Source organism: Neomonachus schauinslandi, chromosome 11 (genome assembly GCF_002201575.2).
Source record: "Neomonachus schauinslandi chromosome 11, ASM220157v2, whole genome shotgun sequence".
Lineage (NCBI taxonomy): Eukaryota > Metazoa > Chordata > Mammalia > Carnivora > Phocidae > Neomonachus > Neomonachus schauinslandi.
The window spans coordinates 4,738,345-4,750,971 of NC_058413.1; the positions used below are offsets into that span (position 1 = coordinate 4,738,345).

The window sequence follows — 12,627 nt, forward strand, 5'->3', positions numbered from 1 at the left end:
AATATGTGTAAGACTCGTAGGGAGAAAAACTGTAAAACTTTTTAAAAGACAACTTCCTATAAACCAAAAGTCAGTTTCCTCTTCTACCTGGCCAGAAAGGCAAGAAGATCAGATGACATGGAGATCTACTTTTGCCCTTTTATTCCATGCTTTCAATAAACACTTTTTTAAAAGTCCCATAAACACAGTAAATAGACAAGTCATATATTGGGAAAAGTATTTTTTGCACAGATAATTAATAAAAGATTATTAATCAGAATATACAAGAATTCCTACAAGCGCACCTGGCTGGCTCAGTCCATGGAGCATGCGACACTTGATCTCGAGGTCATGAGTTCAAGCCCCACGTTGGGCGTAAAGTTTACTTAAAAAAAAAAAAAAAAAAGGGCCCCTTTCCGGCGGCAGCAGCAGCAGCGGCGGATTGTGCAGACATGGCCAAGATTAAGGCTCGAGACCTTCGCGGCAAGAAGAAAGAGGAGCTGCTTAAACAGCTGGAAGACCTGAAGGTGGAGCTGTCCCAGCTGCGCGTCACCAAAGTGACAGGCGGCGCGGCTTCCAAGCTCTCCAAGATCCGAGTTGTTCACAAATCCATTGCCCGTGTTCTCACAGTCATCAACCAGACGCAGAAAGAGAACCTCAGGAAATTCTACAAGGGTAAGAAGTACAAGCCCCTGGATCTGCGACCCAAGAAGACACGTGCCATGCGCCGCCGGCTGAACAAGCACGAGGAGAACCTGAAGACCAAGCAGCAGCAGCAGAAGGAGCGGCTGTACCCGCTGCAACAAGTACGCGGTCAAAGCCTGAGCACTGGCGTCAATAAAACACAAACTGGGAAGAAAAAAAAAAGAGAGAGAGAGAGGAAAAAAACCAAATTCCTACAAATAAGATAAACCAAACAACTCCGGGGGGGGGAGGGGGGCCACACAAGCAGGCATTTCAGAGAAGTGGAAATCCAAATACCAAAAAGATGCTTAACTTCATAAATAATTAGAGAAAACATTATAACTATGCAAAAATAAATAAAAATAAATGAAAATGGGCAAAGAATTTGAAGAGACTTTTCTCTAAGGACATACAGCCAATGAGCACAGGAAGAGATGTGCAACAGCACTAGTCATTAAGAAAAGGCAAATCAAAGCCACAATGATACCACGATCCACACCCACTAGATGACTATTAATTTTTTTAAAGGAAAATAATACATGTTGGTAAGGACATGGAGAAACTAAAATCCTGATACAGTGCTGGTAAGAATGTAATATGGTGCAGACACTTTGGAAAACAGTTTGTTCCTCAAAATGTTAAACACAGAGTTACCATGATACCCAACAATTCCACTCCTAAGTATACACCAAGAAAAATAAAAACATATGTCCATGCAAAGACTTGTACACAATGCTCATAGCAGTATTAGTCCAAAGAGTCAAAAAGTAGAAACAATCCAAATGTCCATCAACTGGTAAATCACTAACTGTGACATATCCATACGACAGAATGTTATTCGTCAATAAAAAGCCACCAAGTACTTATCCCGACACCTGCGGCAACATGGAGGAACCTTGAAAGCCTGATGCTAAGTGAAAGCCAGACACGAAAGACCACACAGTGTGTGAGTCCAGTCATATGAAATGTCCAAAAGAGGTAAATCGATAGAAAGAGAAAGTGTATAGTGGTTGCCTAAAGGTTAGATAGAAATGGGGAATGACTGCTAAAGGGGACAAGGTTTCTTTTGGGGGTGACAAAAATGTTCTAAACTTAGACTGTTCTAAACTTAGAAAATAGGGGCGCCTGGGTGGCTCAGTTGGTTAAGCGACTGCCTTCGGCTCAGGTCATGATCCTGGAGTCCCTGGATCGAGTCCCGCATCGGGCTCCCTGCTCGGCGGGGGGGTCTGCTTCTCCCTCTGACCCTCTTCCCTCTCAGGCTCTCTGTCTCTCATTCTCTCTCTCTCAAATAAATAAATAAAATCTTTAAAAAAAAAAAAAGAAAATATTCACAATTCTGTGGATACACTAAAACCCTTGAAGCAAGCATGGAGGGGCAGAGCGGGGGGGGTGGGGGGGGTGGAGAAAGAATCTGAAGCAGACTCTGCACTGAGCCAGGACCAGGATGCAGGGTTCGATCCCACAACCGTGAGATCATGACCTGAGCCAAAATCAAGAGTCAGATGCTTAACCGACTGAGCCACCCAAGCGGTGCTAAACTCTGCATTTTAAATGGATGAAGCGCATATGTGAATTATATCTCAATAAAGTTGTTATTTAGGGGCGCCTGGGTGGCTCAGTTGGTTAAGCGACTGCCTTCGGCTCAGGTCATGATCCTGGAGTCCCGGGATCGAGTCCCGCATCGGGCTCCCTGCTCAGCGGGGAGTCTGCTTCTCCCTCTGACCCTCCTCCCTCTCATGCTCTCTGTCTTTCATTCTCTCTCTCTCAAATAAATAAATAAAGTCTTTAAAAATAAATAAATAAATAAATAAAGTTGTTATTTAAAAAAAATAATAAACTACCCAACAAATTGTCAAATATAAAAAAACTGACAATATCACTGTTGGCAAGGATGCGGAACAACAGTGCTGGTAGAAGGGTAAATGGGTACAACCATCCTAGAACACTATCTGCACCATTTACAAAAGTTAAAAATGTACTGGTCCCACTACCCTGGAATTCTCTCCAAGGTCTATACCCTGGAGAAATGTTTCTGCATTTGTTCAAAGCAGCACTGTTTCTTTACTGGAAACAATCCTATCCTCCAATAACTGAACAAAGATTAAATGAGATACACCCAGTCTGAAACAGAACACAAGTGAAAAGGAATGAAGTACAGCTACATGCACCAATATGGTCAAACCTCCCTGTCTACACACCCTCACTTCCCTCCCTTCCCAGCTGCAATTCCATGTCCCCGCCACCATTACAATCACTTCCCCGACCTTCTCTTGCTTTGCCACTTACGGTCCAGGAAAACCACAACCCCAACACCACTGTGGCACGGCCTGCTCCGCTTCTGGTAAAACAAGTGCGGTTTGTTTTCACTTTAAACTCAGGATCACTCCCCTCAGGTCGGCCTCTTTGTGGTGCTGACCCATTCAGTCTTACTTTCCCACAGACTTCCATACCTTCCCCTCTCTCCCCTTCCCCACCAGCCCCCACTCACCCTAATTTTCACTGACTGCTGCTAACTTCTCCCTATTTCACCAGGAGAGAAAAAGAAAGAGGAGAATGTCCATACGCTCTCACTACCCCAGCTCCCCGATCCTGCTCTCCCAACTCTCAGCAAGGAGGAGCCCACGGGCTCTCGGCCCATTCCCTGAGGCCTTCTCAGGAGCATGGCTCCAGCTCGTGTCCACCTCCCGCTTCACTGGGTTGCTCACTCTGTAAGGAACCATCTCCTACCACAGTTACCAAAATGCTCTAATTTCTCCCATCCCAAAAAAACCTGCTCAAGGGCCCCAAATCTCCCTTCAGCGTCATGGCACATGCCCATGAAAGAACTTTACCTGCTGTCCTCTTCCTTCCATCCTCTGTGAGCCCTCCCTCCCCAGGTTTCTCGAGCACCACCATGTGGGAACTGCTCTGGTCAAGGCTGTCAGCAGCTTCTACGCTGCCAAAGCCGCCCAACAAGCCTTGGCCCTCTTTTTACTTGACCTGAGGGCAGCAGCAGTAGGCACAGGTTCTCCCTCCCTCCTCTATGACACTCTCCTTGGCTTCACAGACAACCTGTTAGCCTGGTCCTCCTCTACCTCAGAGGAGGCCCTTCCCTGTTGTCCCTGCTGACTCAGTCCTCACTCCTCAGTGCCCCCATTCCACCTCAGGGCGCTCAAGGGTCATCCTAACACTGAAGCCTCAAACATTTCCAGCTTCAGCCCAGACCTCTCCCCTCAACTCCAGACACCTTAATCCGGCATGTGTCTGGCTGGCTCTCTAAAAGCTCCATAAACTCCCCATGTCCAAGCTTAACCCAATTCTTGATGTGACGTCCACAACCCACACCTCCCATAGTCTTCCCTTTCTTCACAGATGACAACTCCCACTGCAAGCAAAGCCCCCAGTACCATCCTTCACTCTGCTCTCACGCCCACATTCAATCTGTCCCCAAACCCTGTCAGCTCTGCCTTCAAGATGCATCCAGAACCCAACCACTTCTCACGGCCACCCTGTGCCCCTCAGCCTGAGCTGCCATCACTGCTCTGCTGAATCCTGTGGCAGCACAGGGACAGCTATCCTGACAGCTTCAGGGGGTCCTTCCGAAAACAGAGATCAGATCTCATGTCACACTTCTGCTCAAAACACTGTAATGACTTCCCATCTCACTCAGAGAAAAAGATAAAATCCTTAACAATGGCCTGTGTGACTGGCTCCCAAGGACCAACGCTACCCCCTCTGGCCCCCTCTGGCATCACCTCCTGCCACTCTCCCTTGGGCTCTCCCGCTCCAGCCAACGGGGCTCTCCAGTGTCCCTTCAACACAGCAGGCACAACCCTTCTTAGCACTGCCAGCAGGGCTCGGCCTGAAAGGCTCCTCCCACACCTCCATCCCAACCCCACCCGCAGCCACAGGGCTCCCTCCCGCACCTCCTTCTGTTCGAAGGCCCCCTTCTCAGGGAGGTCCACCCTGACCACCTTTCAATCTTCACACAGCCTCCAGCCACCCACTTCCCTGCTTCACTTTTCTCCCTGCTACATCACCCACCATATTACTGCTGTATCTTTGACTTACCTGTTAACAGTCTTTCCCCACTGAAATGTAAGCTCCATGAAGGCAGAGACTTGTCTGCTTTACTCATGCTAACATACCCAGCATCAGTGCCTAAGACTTAATAAGTACTCAAACATGTGAATAAAGGAATTTCAAAAACAATGTGGGGGAGGGGGGAGTCACAGAATAAAATGATTCTATTTATATAGTTTAAAGACTTGCAAAAAATTAAGTTACATTATATAAGGATACATTCACATATGGCAACACCAGAAAGCAAAACATTGATACATGTAGGGCAGTGCTTGCCTTCTAGAGAGGAAGAGGAAGAGGGCAAGGCAGGACAGAGAGCCGAAGGCAGTGGCAACATTCTCTTTCTTAAACTGGTTAGTGGGTACACAGCTGCTGGTTTTAACACGTAGTACCTACACTTGCCGCTATATACTCTCTGAATACAGGATCTCATTACAAATTAAAATAAAGATTAGAGCAGGACAGACCAAATCCAGCCCACCGTGTGCGTGCGTGCGTGCGTGTGTGTGTGTGAGTGAGTGAGGTCTTGGTCTTCAGAATAGTTTTATTATTTTTCCATTGACTTATAATTAACAATATCATATTCGTTTGAAATGTACAACTTGGTTATTTGGTACTTATATACTCCGCCCTGTTTTTGTAAATAAAATTTTACTGGAAGACAGCCACCTTCTTTCTTTTTTTGAGAGGGAAGAGAGAGAGGTGGGGGGGGAGGAGGGACAGAGGGAGAGAATCTTAAGTAGGCTCCAGGCACAGTGCAGAGCCTGAGGCAGGGCTTGATCTCACAACCCTGAGATCATGACCTGAGTCAAAAGCAAGAGTCGGATGCTTAACCCACTGAGCTACCCGGGCGCCCTAACAGCCACCTTCATTTGTTTACATGTTGTCTATGGCTGCTTTCATATCACAATGACAGGTAGTTATAGAGATCACACAGCCTGCAAAGCCTAACATATTTACTAAATGGCCCTCTACAGAAAAGTGTTGTCCAGGGGCACCTGGATGGCTCAGTCAGTTGAGCGTCTGCCTTCGGCTCAGGTCATGATTTCAGGGATCTGGGATCAAGCTCTCCCTGAGCAGGGAGCCTGCTTCTCTCTCTCCCACTCTCCCCACCCCCCAATTTGTGCTTGCTCTCTCTCAAATAAGTAAAATATTTTAAAGAAAAAACAAAAAAGAAAAGTGTTGTCTAGTTATAATGTGGAATCTGTTAAGAAAAAATAAAGATCCAATCATCTGTTAAAATGCATTAATCCCTCAAGGCATACGTAATTTTCTTCAAGAGCACAGCACACTGAAAAATATGATTCTATGTAACATAGGAGACTCTAAAACAAATGGAGTTACCTTAATAATGTCATAAGTGCCAGAAAGAGAGATTTTAAAGACTATTTTAGAAAGCAAAATGCAAAACCTCAAATTTATGATCTCTACTCTCATCAAAGTAAGAAAATATTATCACATTTACCTAAGTAAAGCATATATAACATGATCCAAATATGAAAAGAAAAAAACAACTTGCATATAAACACTAATTCCATAACCTCTCTTAACCTATATCACTATCACCCAGGACCTCCCCAGAGCAGCTAGTCAGACCGCAAGGTTCTCTAAGATCCCTCAATATTCCATTTCGCTTCTTTAGGACATTCACTGCAACTTATATTAGAGTCATTTCTGTACTTATTTCTACTGTTAGGAAGAAGACTAGGGCGCCTGGGTGGCTCAGTTGGTTAAGCGACTGCCTTCGGCTCAGGTCATGATCCTGGAGTCCCTGGATCGAGTCCCGCATCGGGCTCCCTGCTCAGCAGGGAGTCTGCTTCTCCCTCTGACCCTCCCCCCTCTCATGTGCTCTCTCTCATTCTCTCTCTCAAATAAATAAATAAAATCTTTAAAAAAAAAAAAAGGAAGAAGACTAATAACAGTAATAATGTTAATACTACTACTACTCTGTGCTAGGCATTGTGCTAATCAGTTTACATTTAATATTCGTATCACAGATAAGGAAACTAAGGAACAAAGATGTGATCTAATATTAAGATTACACAGCTGGAAGACTGTGGGAACCAGAACTCAAAGCCAGCTATTTTAGATCCTTATGTACTCTTGACCTCTACAATATACTCTGAATGGGGGAAGAGAACAGTATTAGTCTGTGAAAACTCCCTTAGTTTAAAATATTACGCCTATGATAGGTGCCAAATGCATAGTTGTTGAATCCATGTAAGGGTGTAATAAATCGAGGATGAGATGCATTAATCCCTCAAGTCCATAGTGGAAAGAGCATTCTTTAATCAGAAGGGGCTGGGTCTTGCTTGCAGGCAACAGAGGCAGATGAGTTGTGCCCATTGTCCAGAGGCAACAGAAACCCTGTGTATCTCCAGGTCAACAAAAGAAAACTGGAGACACTATCCCCTCGCCTACTACAATGACAGAAACCTGACGAGTACTACCACCAAAAGGAAACAACTCAGAAGTTAAGCATTTAATCTCAACTCTCGTGAGATCCAGTTGTGATGTCACTCTCGAAATAAATGACACTAGAAATTGTGGTCTAGTGGGGCCACCAAAACCCTAAGGAATCATCCAGGAACTGAGATTTGTCAGCTTCTCCAGCATGGCCTATATTTTTCTCTAAGAATCAATGATGTCTAAGGTCTGTTTCAGCTCCAAGACCATGACTCTCAAGAAAGGAAGCCCCAAAACAGCCAATCAACTCAGTACTTTTCATTGTTCTTCCTGCCACATCCCCCATCTATGGACCACAAGACCAGATCTCACCAAGGTCCAGCCAATGTCTATGAACTACACCAGGCCACCACAGAGCGTGCCTTAGTGGGTAGGACACACACATGCTTACTTGCCCTAATTAGAGTCTCAAGGTGCCTTGCCTTCTCACGTAAGCTTTCCTTTCTCTTCTTGCCAACCTAGGTCTCTGACCTCAGCACTGTTGTTGATTTATATCCAGGTATAGGAACTCAAGGCTCCAACCAGCAATCCAAATAGCTTTCTCCAAATCTAAATCAACATTCAGTCAGACTCCTATTTCTGCAGCTCTTTTGTTCTTCTAATGTTCCAAAATAACAATCTTTAATTCATCTTTCCTTTAGGTCATCAGATTTCATGGCAGTCAACCTCTGGGGCACACAACCCATTCCAAGTCAATATATAGTCCCACCGTAAGAAATTTTGGAACAAATACAACCCTAGCTTTCTCCAGAGTCACCAAGAAGTACAAAATCAGAGCTTCTTTCTATCAGTAAAAAGATGTTCAGAACCTATCAAACTTTATTTGTATAAATTCACAGTTGACGATGTAGTCTTCATTAATACTTACAAAACAGGTCAACACTAGCCAGCTCTAAGTGACAAGAGGAAAAACACCTCTGCTCAGAGTAAATCCAGATCTTTGCCAAGTCCGTGACATGAAAATGTCCCCGTTAAGGTGAGAAACCTTTCAACTACTGCCAAGGTTCCCTTCCCTTTTACTTGCTTCTTCACTAGCTGATCTACCTGGCATCCAGATGGCAGTGCATAATCATTCAAACCCTGAAATAAACTGCGTATTGATCCGACTAGTAACTATCTCCCTTCTCCAAGTAAAAAAAATAAATAAATGGGGAGTAAGAGGAAGAAAATGGGGTTTCTGTGGCAACTAAATCTAAGCAAAAGTCAAAAGGCCAAAAAAACAAATCTCCAGTCAGCCTAGGTCCAACTGCAGCAGGAAAACAAAACAAAACCATCCCCACTGGTGGCACAATCAATTTCAAGGATGCTCAAGACATTTGGCGTGAACCTACATCAAGCCTCTGATCAGTATGGAAGCTGTCAGTGTTCCCAGTCTGACTGACTGACAATCAACATCTATGGAGCAAAAAACAATACAGACCAATCCTATCTGTCATTACAAAACAGCTTCACCAGCACAGGAACAATGGCATTGCTTTCTAAAACACACCAAACCAAGCAAGTCAAAGTAACCGCTTAATACATGTAAGACACAAAGGTGTAACTACTTTATTATTTGGTAAGAGACTTCTGGCAAACTCAACCAGCAAAGGAGCAAACCTAAACTCTTTCCTCCCAGGCCTGTAGGGCCTCCTTGAGGAGCCTCCTTACTTACGCTACGTACAATTCCAACAAGCTCTGTTACCTGGCCTCCCAGCCAAAACTGCATCCCTTTTATAACTGCTACCTCTCCCTCTAGACTGCAAGTCCTTAAGTGCTTGTTCATGAGTGAATCCCTAATACAGTTCCTGGCAGAGTAAGGATTCAATTACTATATTTGCTGATCAAATAAATGAAGATCAGAAGAAGCTGGTGGGGGAGGGGTCACTTGTCATTCTCAACAACAGCCATAACCTGAATTTCAGGATGAAAGATTAGAAAGTGCCTCCATGATCTTCTCCTCTATGTATCCAGATACTAACATTCAGTTGCTGAAAATCTGTATAGTTTTTAAACTAATATTATTTCATTCACTAAACCAAACGATCTAAATTGTAAGTATGTGTGAGAAAAGGACCTCTGCCCTTCTACTACTAAACCTCATCCCCTCCACCCCCAGGGAGGAAAAAACACTCGCCCATTTGGGCCAGAGTCCAGGGCCCAGAAGAACCCCCCTTTTACTAGCAGGCAAGGGTCACTGTGTTAAATGTGAAGCATGGAGTACGCCTGTCTCGCCTTCAAAAGGCAGAACTGGCAAACGGACTCTTGAAACAGGTCTTCATTACAAAGGGTTTTAAGATAATGATGAAGCTGGCATCAAAAACCAGAACTGACAGCTGATTCACAGGATGAGAGCAAAGGATATAAAACTCAAAAATCACAGTATAAAGTTATTAGGAGTAAGAGCAAACAACCCTAAACACCCGAGAGTGCTGCTAAGTTTCAGCACAATATGGTAATATATTTTCAGCACAATATGGTAATATATTTTCAGGAGGTAAAGGCAAAAAAGTTTCTAAATTATATAAAATTAATTCTTTTAAAGTTCAGTCTTCAGGCACCTGAAAATAATGTATGCATACCGTCTCTCCCCGCTACTAAGTAATCTCTAAGGTAGAATCTAGGGACCACAGAGACAGAGCTCACAGATCACCTCAAAGATTCCTTGACCCACAAGTAGTCATTAATATACATGGTCTTGAACAGCAGTTCCAAAACCTTGCTGCACTTCTGTATTGGCTGGGGAGCTTTCTAAAAATACATTCTCAAAACCATCACAAATTTCCAGAGGTGGGGACCATCATCCACGGTCTTAAAGATGTCCCAAATGATTCTAATGCATGCCAGTGTAGCATCTATCTAGAACAGGGTTTCTCAATTTCTGCACTATTAATATTTGGGGCTGGATAATTTAGGGAGCTATCCTGTGCATTACAGGATGCTTAGCAGTATCCCTGGTCTCTACCCTCTAGAAGCCAGGATGCATACTGCCCACCCCTACAGGTATGACAAGCAAAAATGTCTCCAGACATTGCCAAATGTTTCTTTGGGGGCAAATCACCCCCCAACTGAGAAACATTTATCTAGAGCAAATAAAAAACCAATTACTTGAGGTTCTCTTAAGGGAAAAAAAGAAATAAGAAAGCTGCTTAAAGCCAAGAGCCCAGGCCTATTTTTTCAGTCCATCGCACTTAAGAAAAGTAGCTAACAAACTACTCAGCCCACATGGGGACTCAGATATTGACTTATGAGGAGCAAACCACAGCTTCTTGTGCTTTTTATGAAATAAACTCAATGCTGAGTTTTAGGTGAGCAGATGATTAGAAGAACTTCATTGTCACGATCATGTACTCATCTTAGGGGTATTAAAAACACTGTAAAATTTTAGACCAATATACACTCATGCTGCCTCTCAAATATCCAAAACATAAAACTGCAAGACACAAGTTCATGATAGCAACAAACTAAATACCGACCCTGACAAATACTGTTTTAAGGGAGAGATTCTTGTATGGTAACTACGTGGAATTTAAATACAAACTTGGGGTGGGGGGAGATTTTTGCCTGTAATAAGCACATACCTTTGTACCTGATACACAAATTATCTTAAAGAAATGAACCTCACCCTGTCAAATCTTAATTTTACCATTCATTTTCTGTCCAGCTATGGTATGATTCTCATATTCTCAAGCAGTTAATTCAAACTAGCAAGTTTTTGTTTTTACAAGTTTTACAAGTTTTTGTTTTTACTTTACACAAAAGCTAAAGTTTTCTGATCCAAAACAATCTTCTTTATCTCCTTAAGTTACACCAGCAGGATGCTCACCTCTACTTAAAACTGCGTAAAAACTTTTCCCCAGTGCAATTAAAGCAAGCCAGGTCCCAAGCAATAATACCAAGGGACAGGCAAGCATGATTTCAAGAGTACCAGGGAAAAGAGCATAGGGCAGGAATTAAAAGATTGTGAGTATATGTATGACTGAGTCGATGGCATTTTGTTAGATACTCTAGACTCCCCAGTCAGACACACTGAAAGACAAAACAGCTTCTAAAGCATCCATGCAGAACAGTTATCTCCCAAACTAGGTTCACTTAAGTGTATCTCAATACACAGCAACCTTTCAAACCTCAATAACCCAGGAGTACACTGAGAAACCTTGGAATTGATAACGGGGACCAAACACACTCAGGACCTAGTTTATCCCAAGGGAAGTAAGAGCAGAATCTGACCAGAGCTCTTGATGGACTTTTCTTTATTTAACCACCTCTTAGAGGAAACATTCTGAGGTACCACCACTAATTTATTGCTCCACAAAACATGTGTGACTTAATGAATCTTCAACCACCCCTCTCCTGAAAAACTTAAAATAACTTCCAGTTCATTTTCTCAGAACTGACTGTTAAACACACAGAGCTTTCTAAAGACAGTCACCAAGTCACGTGAACACTCATTTGACTTCCAAACAGTAATCTAAATATTTAAAAATCAAATTTAAATTAGTAGTAATAGCCACTAATTTGCTCCTCATAAGTCAATATCTGAGTCCCCATGTGGGCTGAGTAGTTTGTTAGCTACTTTTCTTAAGTAATAGCCACTAATTATACATGCCAGGCACCGTTTCTAGTCCATTTACTCCCGACACACTTATGAGGCAGACACTATTATTATGGTCACATTACAGGGAAAGCAGAGAGGTGTAGTAACTTGTCCAAGGTCACAGAGCTACAAAGTGGTGGAGCCAAGACCTGAATCCAGCAATCTAACTTCACAGTAAAGAAAGCGGAACCACCACCACTTAGGAGACATTCACTCCAGTGGCTGGAAATCCGGAGTCCCTTTCCCACTTGCTGCCTACCTGCCCCATGACCTTGAGGGCAAAATCAAAGTAAACTTCACACTGTTACAAGGTGGGACAATATCCACATAAACAAGTGCTGTGGGGACGAAAGGAAAACAACCACCAAGTGTCCCTCCCACAAAAGCAAAACATAAACAAAGCTCTAGCCGACCCACGGAGAAAACGTTAAGTACCGGGAAAACTACACAAAGCCTGAGGTTGAATCGTCAGGACAGGGGGATACATCCAAGGTCTCATTCCGTGCACCTACAACCGAAAGTCCAACTTGTGATGAGAGCACGCAGGGTCTGGGAGGAAACCCCTCCAACTTAACGGCGAATGGGCTTCTTTAAGAGGGAGGTACTTCCAGCCTCTCGAAGGACCACCCCCCTCGCTCATATTCGCCAGGGAGGCGTTCGTGACCAGGTCGACATTCGAGTCACAACACCGGAGTTAAAAAAACGCTCGGAAGGCTATTTAAATACTCCGAGCCGGGTTCTGCGTATGCCGATGACTCTGCGGCGAAAGAGCAGAAACCCACAGAACTTGTTTCCCGCAGAGCGGAGTCCCAACAATGGCCTTCGCGAGTCTACGGCGAGCTGCCACCTCAACTTGACAC

General features: G+C 43.8%; 1 pseudogene; it reads left to right on the top strand.

Annotated features, from left to right (window-relative positions):
- The first annotated feature begins 415 nt into the window (after nucleotides 1-415).
- LOC110576385 lies at nucleotides 416-804 on the top strand (annotated as a pseudogene).
- Nucleotides 805-12,627: the final 11,823 nt, after the last annotated feature.